Genomic DNA, 11,864 nt, shown 5'->3' on the forward strand with positions numbered 1-11,864 from the left:
CTTCATCCAGTTGAATTTATTAATTGGGAAAAATACATCTTTTATATCATCTCACATCAGTAAGAGTGGTTCATATCAAAAATACTCAAAACAATTTTTGGCAGGAATGTGGTGAAAAAGGAACTCCCATTGACTGCCACAATGATCCCTGAGCACAAAGCAAGGACTAGGAGCTGGAGAAAGTACTGAGCACTGCCATGTATATCCCAGACAACATGAAAGTGTTGTATGGTCCAACCCCCGAGGAAAACAATAAGGATATTTCTCAATAAACAACATTGAGCTTCCATAGACCCAGGAATTCCAGGTTGTTTTTTTTTGGGGGGGGGGCGGGTCACAACCAGTGGCACTCAGGGGTATTTATTATTCCTGGCTCTGCTCTCAGAAATTACTCCGGGCAGGCTTGAGGGACCATACTAAATGCCAGGGCTTGAACCCAGGTTCGTCGAATGCCAGGCAAATACCCTACTCTGTTCTATGGTTCCTGCTTAGAAAAAACAGCTTTTAAGTGACAGTCCCTAGTGCTGTATTAATAACCATTGTACGTTCTCAACACATGTTGATTTCTTTCTGCTTTAATCCAAAACGTACACTCTTTGAGGGAGTGATAAAGTCTCACTGGCATGATTCTCACTGGACTATAGATCATGATCATCTGCATCCCTTCCTTAGAGATATTAATTCTCTGATGTGCGGTCTATACATCTGTATTTTAAAATAGATTTTAAAAAAGATTTTAAGTTGTAAGCTTTTTTGGAAACTCGTGGAATAGTTTAGAGAGTATCTAGCTTAGTGGAAATGATATTGGAAACTGATCATCATACTTGTTGATGTATATGTATTGTATTAGGTGGTGACATTTCCATTTTACTCAGGGGGAATTAAAACTCAGAAAAGTTAAATATCTTGCCTATAGCTCTAATTTATAAATATCAGGGCATGTTTTCAAACACAGTTCAGTAAAGCCCTCACTTATATCACATGCCCAAGCATACATGGGTAGTGATTATTTGTTTGTTTGTTTATTTTGGTTTTTGGTTTTTGGGTCACACCCGGCAGTGCACAGGTCTTACCGCTGTCTCTATGCTCAGAAATTGGCAGGCTCGGGGGACCATATGGGGTGCCGGGATTCGAGCCACCATCCTTCTGCATGCATGGCAAACACCTTACCTCCATGCTATCTCTCCAACCCCTGCGATTATTTTCTTACACCGTAAGTTAGAACCATGGACAAAAGTGTCATGTGAATATTGAGTTTCTTCCTCTACAACAAATATCTCCTTATGTCTGGAACTTTATGTATTACTAAATCAGAGAAAAAATTAAATGAGATTATGGGAAGAGACGGTGTCTTGCAAATTGTAAAGTGTTATACACATATTGAGTGATATTATTTGTATTTATTTGCCATGTTAATCCTCTTTGTTAACAGTAACTGTCTTCATTTTATCATCTATATAACTTCCTACTTTTTGAAAACTTTTATTTCCCATTTAAGTGTACATTAATGTACTTCTATTATTCATACCATAGCGATTATCATATCAATAGTTTGTTTACATTTTTAATTCTTTTCCTTCGGCTACTATCACATACCTGACATCATAATAATTAGCATATCTCTAACACCAGGCAGATTTGATGTTTTTGAGTGTGCCCTACTTCCTAGCAAGAATGAAGTTGACATCTCAGAATATTTACCCAATTGTGTAAAATAGTGGCTTTTGGCATTAATACATTTATCTGACTTACTGAAACTTTCGAGGCTACATTTTTAAGTTTCTTTGCTTTTGTATTCTCTGAAAATAAATCATGGCAACTTCCTACAATCATCTACAGGTTCTGGGTCTCGCTTCACAGATTCATTGGCACTAGCTATCTTTTACTCTAGAAGCTATAGAAGAAGTAGGATACTAGATTTGTTTTATTAGTATCTTTATTTAAGCACCATGGTTACAAACATTTTTCTCATTGGATTTCAGTCAGAGAAAGTATACCCCCCTTCACCAGAGCAACCTTCCCATCACCAGTGTTCACCATCTCCCTCCTCCACACCCTCCCAACTGTCTTCAAGACAATTATTCTATTTTTCTCACTCACTACCATTGCCACGATAGTTGTTGGTGTACTTATTTCTCTGTGCTCACCACTCTTTGTGGTAAGCTTCATATCATGGACTGGTCCTTTCGGCCTTCATCACTATTGCTCTGGATGTTATTACAGTAATGTCTTTTATTTTTCTTAAGTCCCACAGATGAATTAGACTATTCTGTGATTATATCTCTCCATTGGACTTATTTCATTTATCATCATGGTTTCTGTCCCAGATCAGCCACAGGCAAGGCAAACACCCTCTCTCTCTAGCCCCTAGTTTCATGTTCATACATGTCTAGGAAAATTTCATGACTTCATTTTTCCTAACAGTTAGTACATGACATGAAACTCAGCACAAACAATGGTGAGTGCAGTTAGAGAAATAACTACACTGACAACTATCATAACAATGTGAATGAATGAGGGAAGTAGAAAGTCTGTCTTGAGTACAGGCAGGGGGTGGGGTGGGGAAGAGGGAGATTTGGAACATTGATGATAGGAATGTTGCACTGGTGAAGTCAAGTGTTCTTTAGTTTAGTGTCTCATCACTAAATGTAACACAGAATAACTTCTTGTTGCCAGGTCAACAGCTTCTTCACAGCCCAACTCCATCATGTTTTATAATTTGATTATCTCTTTAGATAGAAATAGAAATCCTGATCTATAGTGTGAGCATGTCACATTATCCAAACAGCTTTCACCCGTGTTATCCATCTCCAAATATTAGCCTGAGGAGACAGTGCTGCATTTTAGATATTTGCTTGCATGTTGTTGGATATCTGCTACCACATACCTTCCTATGAGCTCCACCTTAAGTGAATCCTCAGCACAGAGCTAGGATTATACCCAAGCATAGCCAAGTTTGGCCCCCAAACAAACAAAAACACTAAACACTTTCTCTGAATATTGTACAATCACCCCACATACCGTATCTCCATAACTAGGGAAAAAAGTCTGAATCGGGGTCACTCATGAAACAATCCAAACCAGGCTGAGGGTGTAACACATATAGTCTGGCAATGTTCTGCCTTGTATCTTCACCATGATGCCTGTGTGAACTGATGTTTTATTGAGTACAGAGATCACCCCTGGGTGTGGCAGTAAGAAAAGATAACTGAGGCTGTCCTAAGTCAGTCCCACCCAGGTTTACAAGTAAGACAATCTGTTTTAGGGTAAATCCAAGTTATAAACAAACATACAAAGGAGCCAGAGATAACCTTTGTTTTAGGTAAAATAAGGTATTAGCTAACAAAATATTGCATTGTTCCTATAGATATTGCACTCTTATTCTTAGCATCATTAAGCTTGGGTCCTGACTGCTTCATTCCATGGGTAAAGTTCTATCTCTCCCAAAGGACAAAATATTTCACACTTTCTTAGGATTCATAAAAATTTCATTCATTCAAGTACAGAAATAAAGTATAGAAGAAAAGATACAAATTGCTGAGGAAATTCAATAAAATAATTTGACCTAAGGAATTTAGGTAAAGTTTTATTGAAGAAATGATGATTGATATGACTTGTGAAGAATTATTCAAAATTGACTAGGTTTATTCCAGAAACAATATAATAATACTGTAGCTGGTTTTGTAAAATTTTCTCAAAACTGAAGTCAGGTTTCATTGTAGAAGATTAAAAATTCATCCATAATATTTGGGGGTTGGAGTCACAGAATTTGCTTGTTTTCACTCTCACCAGTCTTCATGGAAATTTGTAGTGTTGGTGATCAAATGTTGATATTGTTACACAAAGTATGTTCTCCAGCACTTTGAATCACACCATGTTCTCAAAATATGTCCATCTTTGACAAATTTCTTGGCAAACTATTCATATTAAGCACTCTTTAAAGGACATGGTGCATGAAAGAATTATTATAAAATTACATTAATTCTGTGGAATCAACCACGGTCCTTCTGCATGAAAGGCAAACACCTTACCTCCATGCTATCTCTCCGACCCATACTAAGCACTTTTGTAAGGACATAGGACATGGAAAGAATTATTATAAAATTACATTAATTCTATGGAACCATCAATAGAATTGTTGGTTGTGCAAAGGTTAACTAAATCTTATGATCTTACTCTAGAATTTCATCAAAGACTATACTTATGTAAAGGTATGGAGCAGAGATGAATTCCTCAATTGTTATTTGGTTGTGATGATGTCAATTAAAGAAACCTTATGGGGCTGGATCAGTGGCGCAGCAGATAATCTTTTGCCTTGCATGCGGCTGACCCAGGACTGACCACGGTTTGATCCCCAGCATCCAGTATGGTCCCCCAAACCAAGAGTGATTTCTGAGTGCATAGCCAGGAGTGTTACTGGGTGAGGCCCAAACCTTTCCCACAAGAAAAAGAAATCTTCTTAGTGGTGGTAAATTCTGATTACTGTTCTGAGAAGGATATAAATTGATTAATATGAGAAAAATCTCTTGGCAGTAGAAAAACTATTATTTCTGAAGTGTGAAATTTGGGAATAATTAATCTGGTCTGGCTGGAAAAACAAGGCAGTATAACTTGGAAAAATCATAAATTTTGATATGAAACACTAATCAACTAAATCTAAAAAGGCTCACTAAACACCACATAAACAAAACTATGAAATCTTACTCAACTATTCATCAGACTGTAGTGAATCGTAGCTTTCTTTCTTCAAGACCTTGAGTTGTTTATAGGTCACTTCATATCTTTTTTTGACTGTCCTATAAATTTGTATTATTGGGCATCTACTTAAATATAGGTAACTCAATTAATAATTTAATTATTATTTGATACTATAAACTTGCAATTTGGGGAGGCATTAACTTTTTCTGAGATAACTCTAAATAAAAACATATTTAACAGTAAGAATATACCAAATACACCTCATAAAATGGTAGGTGTTGAGAATAGTTTGAAGTAGTTTTTCTTTACCTTCCCATTTAAATTTAAGAAAGTTTTGTTGCTGTTGTGTTTCTTTTGTCAGTGCTTGTTTTTTTACCTTTCTTCTTTCAAATTACTAATTATAGCTTCAAGACGGATTCCTCCAAGCTTTCTTTTTTATTTCGCTTTTTTCTCTTTTTTCCACGAGAACCACAGAACTTGAGTCATTTTGTTCTGCCTCATAAAGTGAGGACAAATAAAAGTGGATGGTGCCAGGAGCAAACAGTCACATGACTGAGGACATAAAAAATAATCAGACTGAAATACCAAACCCAAAGCCAACAACAGAATCGAGATAACCCAATCTACAACAAGCTATACACAAAGGGGATGCGTTACACTAGCAGTTTAGGGGGGAAAGGGGGGAAGTATGGGATAAATGCTGGGAATACAGGTGGAGGGAGGACAACACTGGTGGTGGGAATGGCCCTAATTCACTGTCACTATGTACCTTAAGTATAACTCTGAAAGACCTGTAATTCACATGGGTCACAATAAAAATTAATTAAACAAAGCCCTTAGGAATGGCTTTGCATTCAATACATAGTTCCCAGCTGGATGTTGAAAGGCTTCATATAGAGACATTAAATAGAATTTATTAGATTTGATTTTATGTGTCAAATGTCCTGGTGATAAAGGATATTAGTCTTTGAAAACAGTATCCGTATTATATTGTAATGATCGGGCTAAAAACGATGCACCTAGAGTCAAGATGAGTCAGGGTAATAGCTAGACTACTGCTTTAGAGGTGCGATTTTTTAAAATGAATTTAAGCTATACATTGGCTCCTCATTTGTGTACAATGGAGATAATAAGAATTATTTTTAGAGGTGTAGACCTAGTAAGGGCTCATGAGATGTACACTTAAGTGATCCTGATCCTGGTTCAATCACTGTTACCACCTAAGGATGATCATGAGTAACTCCTGAGCACAGAGCCAAGAGTGAGGCCTGAACAACACCAGGTATGGACTACCCCCAAATGTCTAATTGACATACATTTGTAGTTATTGCATTAAAATATGTATGTTCAAGGCATAGCACAATTTTGGACACATGATCAAATTGTTTTGCCATTAGTGTCATGAGAATCACTATAAATCTCACTACCTACATGCCTACATCATTCTTTTCGGTTCTTCTTGAGACAGAATACTGTTCACGCTCTTGCTAAAGCAAGTACCAATAATCAACAAAGAAGGGAAGGAGGAAAAGGAAGCCAAGTTAAATTTACTGTTTATTACTGCAATTTTAATAGCCTCCAAAGAATATATGAGAAGACAATCCTATCCTCATGTCTCTGTTCCTATTTCTATAGGTACCTGTCAGCTTGGCTGGGCCTATTACTGTGCTGGAGGTGGACCAGCAGCTGCCATGTTGATCTGTACTGGCTTTCTTGTTTTGCTGGAAGAAATCCCAAGCCTGTCATGTTGGTGAAAAACATTATGAGGAACACCAATTCTTATGCTATGGAGCTTGACCACTGCCTCAAATCTTAAACTTGGCAGTTTATTGGAGAGAGCGGTTAGAAAGAGGGAAGGAAATTTTTCAATGAGGCATTAAAGACTAGACCAGTTGCTACTGATCTGCTAGGCTACTCACCTACCACTTGTATGATTTTCAATTCATCGGTCTTGTTTTGTTACGTTACTCAAGTCCATTTGATAATGAGTCCACAAATTATGCTGAGAAATTATGCATAAGAAATAATCTGAGAATAATCTATCAAAATGTTTACCTAGTTGACAAGGACCCACCAGCAGCTAAATCTCTAATAGGAAAAGGAATTTTCCTTGAAAATTTTCCTTGAAAAACAATGTTAGAATCAAGCAGTGAGCTAGTTTTTCAGTTCCTGTCTACCATTTCTTAAAAGCCAGGTTCATAACAATTCTGTAAAGAGAGTCTAAAAGCTGGGATGGAATTTCCAACTCCATTCAAATGGCATCCTTGATATCATTTGTTGCCTTTGCCAAATATTCAGAGTTTTTCTTTCTCAGACATTTCCATTCTGGAAGTTTCCCACTTCCGTATTCTCTGGTTTTTATTTATGAAGAAACTTGATAGGAAGGTGATTTACAGTAGAAGGATGGAACACAAGTCAATATTTCTTTCATTTGATCTAAAGCCCCTTCTTTGATTTTAGGAGATTTGTCAAAGTTAATTTTGTGATCTGCTTGGGTGACTGGCATTAAAATATGCTGGCAATATTCTCCAATCTCTTACTGAAATATTCCTCAAAAATGATTTGCTGAAGCCAGTATCTTTTGCACATTAAATAAATACAAATTCACATTACAATGATAAAGATATTCCTGCTGGCTTTATATGAAATTTCTATCAGAATTCATTTTTTATTGCATTATTCAAGCTCTGGGATTACAAGAGGTCTTAATGACCTCATTGGAGATAAAATCATTTTCACAAATATACTTGTCACTGTATTTGTTCATCTTTTAAAAAGTCTTTCTTCTCTTTTTCTTTTTATATTTTTCCTTTCAAATGTATTGTAATGACTTGGCTCTCACTTACCTGACAACAAATATGTTATGATCAACTATGTCAACTCTGTGATGCATGCTCTTTAAATAAAGTAAAAACAAAGATGAATTAATACAATTTTCTGCTTCTTGGATCTATTTGAAGGGGATTGAGTTGTCTGAAGTCAGCCAGATAGAAACACGTAAGACACGTGCACTTTTATAGGTATGATATAATGAAGCATAGTAGGGAGATAACAAATGAACAGAGACGCAGAGCCACAAACTCGTCCATGGACAGGAGCACACTATGACAGAGAGAGATGGTTCAAGTAGAAGGACGAGTTCAGGAATGATCTGGGAAGGAGGGGGGCCCTGGGGACAATGGAGGTGTGAAACAGACACACTTTTGCAGTGTATGGTTTTGTAATGTTGTATACATGAAATCCCACTCTTGCCAGTGTTACAAAATTGTAAAACAGAGCAACTAAAATAAAAATCGAATTATATACCCATTTGGAGAACGATGGACAAAATGAGGTACTCATCGAAAATAATCTGCTTTTGCATAAAGGAAGTTTTGATACAAATATTACCCTTTTCACTTGTTCAGAAATCAGACCCTAGGAGGTTGATAGGCAAAAAGAAATATAGCCCTTTGTTAAATTTGAATTTCCATTCTTCACTGTCTGTATCTGGTTAATTTTTTCTCAAGTCTTAGTTTTTGGATAGGTAACTGACTAGATCTTTTTCTCTAGGACCTGGATAAATTTCTTGGAATCTCAGCCTTGAAGTTGAGAATTGAATGAGAGCAATGACCTCAAAAACTAATTTGTCCCCTGTTTGTATATCTTTTGCTTTTCTGTGTGAACAGAGAATGCCTGACTGTTATTTTCTAATCATCGGAACCCTTATCTTAAAGGCAGTGTAAAAGATGAAAGAGAATTCATTCCACAATCAGCTCTTCCCATGTTTCTTGAAATACTATTGGTTCACATAGTTATGTATATTTCAAGAAAGCCTTATAACAACCGTTCAAAGTTGTCTTGTCATAGCATGCCTTTTACAAGACTACCATTACGCTTCTACTACTACTGTATTAGACATTTCCGATTATATGTGTCCATTATCCTCACCCCTCTGGCATTCTATTATATATTTTTAATTATTAAGATAATCATTGTAACCATTGTGATTTACAAAGCTTTTCATAGTTGGTTTCAGACATAGTTTTCCTTCCTTCGTCCTCCCTTCCTTCCTTCCTCCCTCCCTCCCTTCCTCCCTCCCTCCCTCCCTTCCTCCCTCCCTTCTTTCCTCCCTCCCTCCATCCGTCCCTCCCTCCCTCTCTTCACCCTTTCAATATCCTGAAGTATGGCGACTCTATTGTGTGCATCATATTGACCACTGTGAATTCATTGTTTATGCACTTCATAATTGGATTTGTGTCCTCACAACATGAATTATTACCTAGTTATGGTGTGCATATTAGGTCCATTGTGACATTAGAATCCTGAATTTTCACTACACTCTCATGCAAAAGCTAAACATTATGACTTCACACCCATGCATTATGACATCAAGTTGGTGCATTTTCCAACTTTCCTCCTTTGCTCCCTTCCTTCCTCCCATCTGTCTCTTTGTCCTTTTTTTGTTTCTTTCCTTCATTTGCTCTTTTTCTGTCTCTTGAGGGGAAGGAGTGCAGGGGGAGTGGAAAGAGGAGGAGAGAAGGGGGAAAAGGATGAAGAGGAAAGGGAGGAGAAGGAAGAGAAGGAGGAGAAACAAGATGGGGAGGGGCACTTACGGGGACACCTGAGGTGCTTATCTTGGAGACCTTTCCTGGCTGGCTCCACCCAGATGTGTGCTAGCGCCAGGGAGCTATGGCAGAGTCCATTGTGACCTGGAGCTAGAGGAGAGAGTAGACTGGCCAGTGGGTGACAACTCCAGGGCCTCAAGTCTGCGGGGACCCACAGAGTACACCACACCCTCCCCCCCAAATTTGGAGATTTCGTCCACTGGATCCTGGCACCAGACCGCCTCTCCAGGGAAGACCACCTCCGCTTCCTAAAGTCAACTTCTGCTGAGCTCGTGCCAGGCTGGCGGGAGAAGCAAGGCTCACAGTAAGAAGGCACTGAGCAACAGGGACACCCACCGCTGCAGTGGTCCCGAAAGTGCAGAGCGCGCATGCGTGCTCCCGGAGCGAATGCGCACTGTGCGCCGCAGGCGTTTCTGCACGCCTGACTATACTTCCAGACCGTGGCGGCGTGGTCCCGGAAGTACAGAGCCTGCTTGCCGGCTCCCGTAGCGCCTGCGCACTGTGCCCCACAGCCTTTCCCCTGCACACCTGACTAGACTTCCGGACCTCAGCCGCTGTGGCCCCGGAAGTGCAGAGTGCGCATGCGCCGTGGTCCCGGAAGTACAGAGCGTTCATGCGTGCTCCAGTCCTGCCGCCGCCATTTCCTGCACAACTCGCTCACCGCGGCTGCCCGGAGTATGGGCCCTGTGTCTTTTTTGGCAGCGCCCTGGCTTCTTCCTCAGGCACGATGTTCCAGAGAATGGCCGAGTTCGGGCCTGACTCCCGGGGAGAATGAATGAAGGTCAGTGCGTGGGCGGCGCGGGAGCCATCAGGACCCCGTTCGATCCCCGGACCCCCTAATAGTCGCTCCTGGCTTTTCCCACGTGACCCTCTCGGCCTGCTGCCCGTCTAGACTTTGCCAGACTGGACTTCGCCTGACTAGATTTCCAGGTCCTCCAGCATTGCCCGCCTGCGTCAGCGCCTCCATTCCCGGCTTCTCTGATTTCACACCGATGAGCTCAGTTTAGGCTGGGAGTGGTAGTAAGGTGCAGTGGGCAGGGCGGTGGCCCTGCACGTAGCCCACCGTGTTCCGTCCTCTGCACCCCGTTTTGGTCACCTGAGCACCCTACTGAAAAAGCAAGAAACGTGTTTGTTGTTGTTGTTGTTGCTGTTGCCGTTGTTGTCGGGGTGCAGACGAACCCGAGGGGCTTGAGTTGGTTGACTCCCTCCCATTCATCTGTTTTTCTGGTTTTGGGGCCACACCCAGGGATGCTCAGGGGTTGCACCTGGTGGTGCTTGGGGAATCTATGGGATGCTGGGATCTAACCCCTGTGGGCCACTTGCAAGGCAAAGGCCTACCATGCTGTGCTAAGCGTTGGGCCCTCACATTGATTTTTGGGGGGCTTTTGGGCCACACCTGGCGACACTCAGGGGTTGCACCTGGTGGTGCTTGGGGGATCTATGGGATGCTGGGATCTAACCCTTGTAGGCCACTTGCAAGGCAAACGCCTAACATGCTGTGCTAAGCGTTGGGCCCTCACATTGATTTTTTGGGGGGCTTTTGGGCCACACCTGGTGTGACACTCAGGGGTTACTCCTGGCTATGCGTTCAAATATCGCCCCTGGCTTGGGGGACCATATGGGCACCAGGAGATTAAACCCTGGTCCATCCTAGGACCCTGGTCCATTACTTCGTGCAAGACAAATGCCCTACTGCTTGTGCCACTGCTAAGGTCCCTTCCATTAATTTTTAATGCAGTAACAACTGGATCTTTCTAAGTTTCTGGGGAGGATCAACATTTTCCCAACAATCTTGTTAATCTAAACATTTTTAGGTATATAAAATTTTTATTTTTAATTTGCAACCTTTGGGAGGAAAGCTACAGTGTGACTCATATGACAAAGACAGAGATGCCGAAACAGAACATTCTCTGATCAGGCCACAGCAGTTTCAAGCAGGCCAGATCCCCTCCAACTCTGCCCACAATCTGCTGTTCACATGCTGCTCCTGGATCCGCTGCGAGCAACCTGGCTTCACTTTTTAAAGGGGCCTAATTCGAGAGTCTGCATGGCTTCCTCTGATCTCAGCATCCCTCTCTCTTGACACTGGCGGTTGCACTCGGTCACCGACTACAGCAACCACTTGGTCGGAAGCTTGTTCAGTTAGGAGCCATAAATTGCCTCTTCAGTGAGGTCAGTGAGGTCCAGAACCTTGAACTCGAGCATGACTTTGCTCACTTGGTTAAAGTAGACGAAGATGGCTTCCAGCAGCCGCATCATGAGCTGGAATATCTCAGGGTCTCTCAGGTCTTTGGAAACCTTCACCCATGGCGCGATGTCCTTCCTTTGTGGCAGCGTCCCCATCGGCAGGGCCTCAAAACCAACCGTGTCACTCTGTGGTGGCCTGGAACTGCTCTCAGCCATTTTTAAAAAAATTATCTTGAGGTCTATATTTGGGAGTGAAGGGAGCACACACGCCCCACTGCGTAATACCTGCACGAATGTTCATTTACCTGATGAGCATTGACATTCGAGAAAATCCCTTTCCATACTCCTGACAAATATAAGCCTTTTCTCCAG

The 11,864-nt window shown here is 41.0% G+C and overlaps 1 pseudogene; it reads right to left on the bottom strand.

Moving 5' to 3' along the window:
• Positions 1-11,318: 11,318 nt before the first annotated feature.
• Positions 11,319-11,648, bottom strand: LOC125999557 (developmental pluripotency-associated 5 protein-like; annotated as a pseudogene).
• Between the last annotated feature and the right edge of the window lie 216 nt (positions 11,649-11,864).

This window comes from Suncus etruscus, chromosome X, assembly GCF_024139225.1.
Source record: "Suncus etruscus isolate mSunEtr1 chromosome X, mSunEtr1.pri.cur, whole genome shotgun sequence".
Lineage (NCBI taxonomy): Eukaryota > Metazoa > Chordata > Mammalia > Eulipotyphla > Soricidae > Suncus > Suncus etruscus.